This window comes from Otolemur garnettii, unplaced genomic scaffold (genome assembly GCF_000181295.1).
Source record: "Otolemur garnettii isolate 467f Iridium unplaced genomic scaffold, OtoGar3 scaffold00008, whole genome shotgun sequence".
NCBI lineage: Eukaryota > Metazoa > Chordata > Mammalia > Primates > Galagidae > Otolemur > Otolemur garnettii.
Window position 1 is genome coordinate 5,978,482 of NW_003852403.1, and position 9,150 is coordinate 5,987,631.

At 41.1% G+C, this 9,150-nt stretch overlaps 1 pseudogene; it reads right to left on the minus strand.

Annotated features, from left to right (window-relative positions):
* Positions 1 to 2,762: 2,762 nt before the first annotated feature.
* LOC100958330 lies at positions 2,763 to 5,676 on the minus strand (annotated as a pseudogene).
* Positions 5,677 to 9,150: the final 3,474 nt, after the last annotated feature.

The window sequence follows — 9,150 nt, forward strand, 5'->3', positions numbered from 1 at the left end:
TTGTTTGGCGGGTCCGGGCTGGGGATTCGAACCTGCCACCTTAGGTGTACGTGGCTGGCGCCTTAGCCGGTTGAGCTATAGGCGCTGAGCCAAATAAATTTTGAGTTGAGTTGATACAAATTCAGTTTCACTAACTCCCTCTGTAAAATTCATGGTCTAGGACAATGGTGGGGAAGAGAACCTCAGAATATTTTTAACTACAGGGAAAACTGCATACCAACAGATGCCTTGGAGCAGTTTCTCCATGAGCAGGAGAGAAGACTTCACGTGTGTAGAAAGAGGTGACAATGCACAGAGAATATTTTGTAAATAAAATGACATTTAGCTACAATCTTCCATTTTCCCTATGTATGGTAACTCATGGGACACCCTATAAGTAAAAATGCACTAATTCTAACTCTTTAAAACTCAACTAGAATTAAATAGATACTATAAAATACAAAATTTCAAGAGTATTTTACTGAATGAGATAATGTAAACATCCTGGAAAAAGGTCTATTAAGATAAACTTGAAAGATTATAATACAAATAAATCTTGGTTTAAATTGATACATCTCGGTTAAAGGTACATGGGAGTTTATAGAAGTATCCTTATCAAACTAAATTACACCAAACTGAAATCGTAACAAAATTTATAAAGTTACCTACCAAAAAAGTATTCATGACAATCAGAATGACTCTCTTAGTCACACCCAAGAAGTGGAGAGGAGCTCACCAGCATATGCTCAGACAGATTGACCAGATGGGGCAGGGTGGCAGCCCTCCATGCTGGACTGTACTCTCCAGGTTATCCGAGAACCTGTCTTTGGGGACAGATTCGGTTAATGTGAGTGCACTTCCCTCACTGAAACACCTTCTGTGAAGCAGCCATCTCCAGGGTGGATATGAGCTCCAAGGTATTTCAGGAGAGAAAAAGAGAGTAAAGTCACATTAGAAGATTCTGACCCAGAGGTGTGGAAGGAGCTCAGTGCTGAAGCCTCAGCTCGCTCTAGCCTCTGATCCATGAGGACACAGGGGGCCCAGGTTTCTTCACCAACAAACATCTGCTAAGTCACCATGTGGGCAGGTGAGGGGAGGCAGCCCCTGCCGTTCCTGATTGTACAGTCTGGGAGGGAACTTGCTCCCAGTAAGGAGGGGGTGGAGGCTGCAGTGCCCGAGAAGCAGTGAAGTTGTGGGTTCCCAGCTCCTGGATTTCCACAAATGGAGCATCAACCTCTGGATCTTCTGTGTCTTGGAGGGAACCAGGCCAAGGAAGCAGGAAGGCAGACCCCTTCCTAAACTTGTTGTGAGATGAAAACCTCATCACTGGACCAAAGGACTAATTTTTAAGAGAGACCTATGGGTTTTAGGAAGGGAGACTCTGACATTGCTGCTTCGTTCCCCATCTGTCACCCCAGTATGCTTCCTGAACCGGGTAGCAAACAGCTGGGAAGGTGGGCTGGGAGGTAAACGCACCTGTGAAGCTGCCCACCGTGCCTTGTCCCTCTATCAGTCATGTGAGCCCAGTGAGACAACATGCAGGTTTAAGAAAAGCTACTTTGCTACTCACAGAGAGGCATCAGGGGATGGAAGACACTTGGCGTTCATGGCAGGCTAGTCCCCCTAGGTTCAGGAAATCTGCACTGGAAGGAGAGTCTCCTTGTACACACCCCATGTCTTACACATGATGAGTCCCCAAAAAGCACCCTGCCCTTGTTTTTATGCCCAGGGCTCACTGGCAGTGCTGGGCCAGCAAAGGCCATTGCACAACCTGTCCTTCAGCCCTACCCCTCAGACTCAGATACTCCCTTAGCAGAACCAGTTAGCTTCATATGCCTACTGACCTACATATGGCTGTCCCTCAGATTCATGGAACAATTGATTGACACAACCTCCAGCTGCACTATAGAATCGGGGTCAGGACGCACTTCACTGGGTGCCAGAGGAACATTACCACAGCGTGTGGCCAGGCTAGCTGAGGCAGTGACCTGGTCCCCCATCCCAGCCTCCAGAAGTTGCTAAAGTGGTCAAAGAAGGGTCCCTCAGACAGCCCCGCTGTGTGCTGCCAATAGGGTGGCCTGTTCCCAGATCTCTTCCACTGCCTCTCTATAATCCTGAAGCTATAGTCAGAGGTGTCGGGAATAACCAAATACCAGGCTGTTCTGCCAGCAGACAATCAGGGGCTGCTCAACTAGCCACTCATCGCCACCTTAGCTGGTGAGCTCAGTGGGTCCTCTTGGCCCTGAATGGCCGAGGTGGCAGCATTAGTCATCTCCCACACAGTCAATGACAAGTTGGATGCCATTTTCCCAGGACATATGCTTGTGCCGGGTGTGAGGACATGGACAGCAGAGTGGAACCAGCCGTTGCTTATCTTCCTGGCAGACTCTTAGGCAGCTGTACTGTCAGAGGTGGCAGCCCTGTCTGTTTAGAGTCATGGTATACAAGCACTTGAGGATCCAAAATTCTTAATACCATAGTCTCCTCAGATGCAAAATGGAAATAGCAGTAGCCTCTGTCATAGAGTTGTTATGAGAAATAAATTAGATCAGTTATGCAATGTCTAAAGCTAAACAGCAAAATTGTCAACAAACTTAGTGAGCCCAGGATTGGTTTAATTCATTTTTCTAATAGAAACAATCCCATGGCATTTATTATCATTTTGAAAAAGCGTAAGAGTAATCATAACCATATGCACAAATGTTTTAGAAAGATATTTCCACAAAGTATGCCCCCAAATCCTGTATTGCCTCCTCAACAATGTCTTACTTCATTGATCATTTCTAGTTGGAGACACTTTGTAGCAGAGCGATATTATCTCCTTTAAGCATGATCCAACCCAGTTGTCTTCATGACTTTATTTTAGAATGAATCTCTTCAGCATCATCTAATACAAGGTTCATATACTCATCAACACCAATGACGCAGCCCCTTGTTCACATATCCACTTGTCATAGAGCCACAGTCGAACCCGGGATCTGTTTTGTAAGTATCTGAAGATGAGGTTGATGGGCTGCACCATCACCTTCTGCACTTTCTGGCCCTGGCCACAGTACGCCAGGGGGGAATCTCAGAAAGACCGTACTGACCCCCATGCCACCTCAGAAAGCAACTTTGTTTTAATTCATAATTGGAATGATCAGCAAGGAAATGTGCTTAAAAAAACTAATTTGAAGAATATGTGAGAATATATAAGCACAGTCAGGAAAAAAATGCCTACATAATATCCTTAAGTCTCTCTTTTTCTTTTCTTTTTGAGACAGAGTATCAATTTGTTGTTCTTTGTCAAGTGTGGTGACATCACAGCTGACAGCAACTTCAAATTCTTCAGCTGAAGTGATCCTCTTGCCTTAGCCTCCGAGTATCTGGGACTACAGGCCCTGCCCATAACACCTGGATATAGATATATATTTAGAGGTATGTTCTTGCTCTTGGTCAGGCTCTTCTGGAACTCCTAATGTCAGGCAATCCACCCACCTCAGTCTCCCAGAGTACTGGGATTACAGGGTGAGCTTCCATGCCTGGACCCCTTAAGATTTTTGACTTTTAACAGGTTGAGACAAACTGAAACAGTTTGGGTTTTAATGTGATTGACCAGTCTATAAAACTACAGACCGTTTTAAAATCAGGGATCTTAGGTTAGACTTGGAGGCCTTTCACAAGCCCAGGTTTCATCTGTGCAATTAGATACTTGTATACATTGGGTAAATTCTTCTTCTCTTGAGGTCCCAAGCACATTTTTGGTTCCTGGTCCTGTTAGAAAGTGACCTTCATTACTTACTATAGATTAGGGAATGTTACCTATGGGTATCAGGCCAGTTTTCCAAAGGTTGGAAATTAAGGTTGACTTTTTCTATAAAAACATACTTTTTATATTTTTTATGTTTTCTACTTTAAGAAATTAAGGTTGACTTTTCTACTGGATACTTCTGGAAATGCTATTCTAGCTAAAGCCTTGGTAAAATAACCAGTGTTTTCATTATGTTTTATAGAACTAAACACATTCTTACTGAACTTATGCCAATAGCTGTATTCTCAGAAATTAAGAATAATTACAAATGGCTTTCAAATTTGGGAGAAATTAAGGAGAGAGGAAAAAAATACATGTTTCAAGTTCTGCCTATAAGTGCATACATTGCTTGAAAAGTTACACATAGCTTATAAGATAGAAAATGGTTTTCTTGATTTCTGGAAAACAGAATACAAAAAGAATCAGCAATATTTCAAATAAAAAGCTATAACAAATTAATTCAGTTTTATGTAACCAATTTCTCTTTTGTTTCAAATTTGGTTAGCAATCCTCATGGACATGTTAACTTTTAAATTAAAGTTCTAGAAATTTGCTTCAGTTTCTCTTACTATTTTTTAAAGGATAAACTTTGGACTCAGTTTGTTATTACTGATAATATACATTAAGACAGACCAATACTTTATAATATTGGGGAAAAAATACATATAGTGTATATAAAATTAACTACCATTTCAAATTTGACAACGTTTTCTATACATTTTTAATATACCAAATAACCCTAATATGCCTTTTTAAAAAGTCTAAATTTAGAGTTTTGATGTTGGAAGATTTGTTAAATATCAAATGTTTAAAATTTTTTTAAAACAAGATTACAAGTTAAAAGATTTTAAAGGCAATATATAGTTAACTGGATTACCTGTAATTAAGTTACAGATTTTCTTTTATGAGTTTTTATTTTTCTTTCTGCTTAATTTCTTTCACTTTCAAAAATTCATTTTTTACAATACAAGATCACAGTATACTATGAAGTTAATTATTTACTTGGCCAGACCAACAATTAGAAAGTTGAAAAGGCAAGAATCTATTTTTTTAGACAAAGATTCAGTTTCTTAAACAATTTAAACAACTAAACTACTACATTTTCTAAATGAGGGACACTTCATGGAATATAAAATTGATACAGGATTTTCTCATTTAGGGCTAGACAGGGATCTTTCCAATTTTTAGGCTCAGGTTAACTTAGAACTTTAACTTTTTGTTTCTTTTTCAGAATCTTTAGAATGTCTACAGATTCTAGATAAAAATAGATGTTTAAATGGCTTACCTCCAGAAGTGGACTCCCAGGTCCCTTTCTGTTTCTTTTTCAGAATCTTTCAGAATTATTTTTAGGCACAAATGGTCTGTACCCTGCAGACCATACTCTCTACATAACTTCACAGTTGAATCTAGTAACCTTAGAAATGTTACAGAAGTGGCAGTTTTATGATTTTTAAAAATTTGGATTTTAATAACAGGCTAAAAACTAATTTTATGTTACAGGAAACCATAGTCATCTGAACATTAAGTTTTTTGAGTTATTTCTGTTCACAGTTTTTTATTTTTCTGGAGACACAGTTACAGCAGTCTCCTACAAGCTCTTCTCTAAAATGCTTCAGTACGATTTCCCTGCGTCTTCTATTTTCTTTCCTCACACAAATCACAGATAAGTTCTAGCTGTGATAAAAACTGAGATACAGACAGGGGCCACTCACACAATTGTTTCACCATCTGTGAAGTGGGGAGGGAACAAAAGCCCACCTATTATTATGTGTTTCACTCAGTTTCCAAGCACTGACAGGGACACAATTTCAACCTTTTTTTTTTAACGGATTGCTGGGAGGTTATAAAGGGACAGTAAGCTTATTCTCTGGCACAGATTTCCCACTGGTTTTGGGCATAATTCTCATGCTGCCCAATTGGCAGCCTGGACTCCTTTTTTTTTTTTTTTCCTGGGAAGTAAGATAGCTAAAAAATGGAGGGATTATAAACAACAGCAGGTCAACACAGTGATATGGGGTGGGGGGCAGACCAGAGAGTTCCTGCTTTTCTGTTATCACCTGCCACTCCTGACTTCAGAGAAAGTGATTGAAGGAATTTGGGGGGGGCCAGCCCACACTGAAAGTTGGCTATTTGAGCATACACAGGGTTGGAGACATTCCTTAGAAATTTGATTTTATATTTATCACTCTTAATTATAGAGAAAATATCTTTAAAATGCCTAAATAAACAACCCAGTGGAGTATTTGCCTTAGAAGAGGAGGGACTAATATTAGAAAGACAAAAGCATTTGTGAAGCACAGAGAGGCACAAAAAGGCAACAACGCTACAATGAACCAACAAAAACTAAACTGATAACCAGAGAAATCAACCAGATTAACCAGAAGGACTTAAACCAAGGACCCAGACCAGGGGGACTAAATGGCTGCAAGGACAGTTTAGATGGAGAGAACAGGCACATTTCCCAGGTGGGAGGTTATTAAGGAAACTGATCAGGGTGGCCAGGCTTTCCTGCGTGACTGCTTTTCAAACCTGTCAGCAGAAGAAAGGATCAGAGGAACCTGTAGGGAGGACAGCCCACACCAAAGGCTGGCAATAGAGCAGAAGCACAAACTATAATGCTGAACAGAGCAGAAGCACAAACCTTAATATGTTAACTAGACAAACAACATAGAATACAAGTAAACAAAAGCATATAAATCTAAACTGTACATTTGAGGCTGAGGCTCCCACTGGTACCCCAAATGTTTCTAGCAAGGGGTGTTGACACACATCTCTGGGAGCCCCCAACAGGCCTATAGCTCAGCGACCTGGGTTCCTGTTTCTGACAGACCAATGGCCCGGGAGTCTGAGATTCCTGTCTTACAGGTTTATGGGATTAACATCAGGCGTAACTCTTGAGGTTAGAAATCAAAGTTCTTTTCACCTGACCTCTGCACCCCAGCATCTCTGAAGCCTGAGGCCAAAGCACTGATGTCTCAGTGGTAATAGTTCCTGTCCAAGGCTCCTGTCCCTTTGTCCTTTCCTCAGAGTTTCCTATGGGCCCTACACAATTCACAACAATTGAATACAACAAACAGTTATATATTTCCACAACAGTCCACAACAACAAATGAACACAAGAGTTACAGTAAATGTCTACAGATACTAGCCAAAAATAGATGTTTAAATGGCTTACCTCCAGAATGGACTCACAGGTGAATTTAGGGGTGATCTCCAGCAGGTCTCATGAGTACTCTGGGTCCTCCAGGGACCCTAGAACGTTCCAGGAGGTGCCTCCTCTCAGAGGGACCACAGCCTGTCTTGGTGGCTATCAGAGCCAGTGCCAGGGTATGGACGATCTTACTGGGGTCTCCAAGTGTTTTGCCCAGGAGTTCCACAAAGACCACACTGCCAAGCAAGTCAAATTGACAGCAGAGTCCTTTTATGAAGTACCAGCCGGCAACTTCCTCAGTGTCCCAACATGGGGTTTCTGAGAGTAGCCCCGAGTGTGTAAGGAGTTGGATTCCTAAAGCTTGGCCTGCATACTACTTGGAAGAAAGGCTGTCCAGGTGCATTCAGGTGGGGGTAGCAAGCAAGCATTGTACAGAAGCAGAATTTTGGGGTTAGTTAGCCTTACATCATACATCTTTGTTTTAATATTTTCCCATATGTCTTAGTTTCAGTACTTTACTTTTTCTTTCTTTTTTTTGAGACAGAATCTCACTGTACCAAGTCACCCTTGGTACAGTGCCATGGCATCACAGCTCACAGCAAATTCCAACTATTAGGTCGGGATTAAGTGATTCTCTTCCCTAAGCCTCCCAAGTAGCAGGGACTACAGGCACCCATCACAACACCTGGATATTCTTCCTTTTTTGCAATTGTCATTGTTCTTTAGCTAGCTGGGGCTAGAATCAAATCTGCCAGCCTCAATGCAGGTTCAAACCTGCAAACCACTGTGCTATGGGTGCTGAGCCAGTTTCAGTACTTTTCCTCCATATAGCTTTGACTCAGTATTCTCTCTACCTGGTATTGTCTAAAGGTCACTCCAGGGACAGTTGACTCCTTTCCCAGGCCCAAGAGTTAGTCAAGCAAGAAATTAGTGAGTACTTTGCCATCAGTTATGGGAACAAACCAGACTTACTCCATTTTGTTGAGGGCTTGTAGCTCAGGAATTGGCCAGGAGTTAACTGGTGTTTTTCTACTTTAGCCTAGGCCTAATAATAGCTTACAGCAACCTCAAACTACTGAGCTCAAGTGATCCTCCTGCCTCAGCCACTGAGCAGCTGGGACTATAGGTATATGCCACAATTCCTGGCTAGTTTTTCTATTTTTAGTAAAGACAGTATCTTCCTCTTGCTTAGGCTGCTCTCCAACTCCTGAGCTTAAGTTATCCTTCCCTCCAGCCTCCTAGAGTGCCAGTATTACAGAAATATTTCCGGGGACTCATTTAGTGTCAGGTGTGGTGCAAGGCTGTGGAAATATAACTGTGAACAAGACAGAGTCTCTCAGGGTGGACACAGTTTAGTTCAGATGACAGGTGAATCAATAATCAATAGGAATTTACTATAGGGAGAGCATAAGAATGTTTTAATACAAGAGTCTTATTTTCCACTCATAAAGGGAGATTCTGGATTCAACGTTTACATCCAAAATGTGCTCAGAGCATTGAATGAATGCAAGAAGGGAGTACTGGTGAGACTCAGTTGGGGTGGAAGGAAGGAAACTTAGGAGTGTTTGTCCTGTCTAATATCTTCAAATAATTATAATGATGATGGTTAGGTTTTAGCAGAAATTTGGCCTAATTGGACACTTTCTATTTTTTAATATGGAGTTAGAAAGTGGTTAGCTTAAAAATGGTAGAAAAAATCAAAAAATGTTATTTTCTTATTTTTATTGTTATTGTTCTTACTGTTATTATAGTTGAGTGAACTAAGATTTGTGGTGTGGGTGAAAGAGGCAAAAAGAAACCAAAAATAAGTTTAAGAAAATACAAAATCATTGAACCGACAATTGGCATAACATCATCTCAACACAACCCAACGTGTCCCTGGTGATCTAGAATTATACAATACCTTCTTGGTGATGTTAAAAGCAAAACTCAATGTGCTAAAAGCCAATTTGTGGAATCACCAGCTCACCAAATTCACCAACTTTATGGGTTGTGGTATACTTCAATGAGAATGTTAAATAATTGTATTGAATAAGTTCACTTTTAGTCGTGGAGGAGGGAAATGGTACATTTTTGAAGTATGCAAAGCGGGGACTAACCATGTTTTCATTCAAGTTAAACAGACTGGGGCGGGAGCAGTGGCTCAGGGCTGTAATACCTGCAGTCTGGGAGGTCAAGGTTGGTGGATTGCTTGAGTCAGGAGTTGGAGACCAGCCTGAGCAAGAGCAAG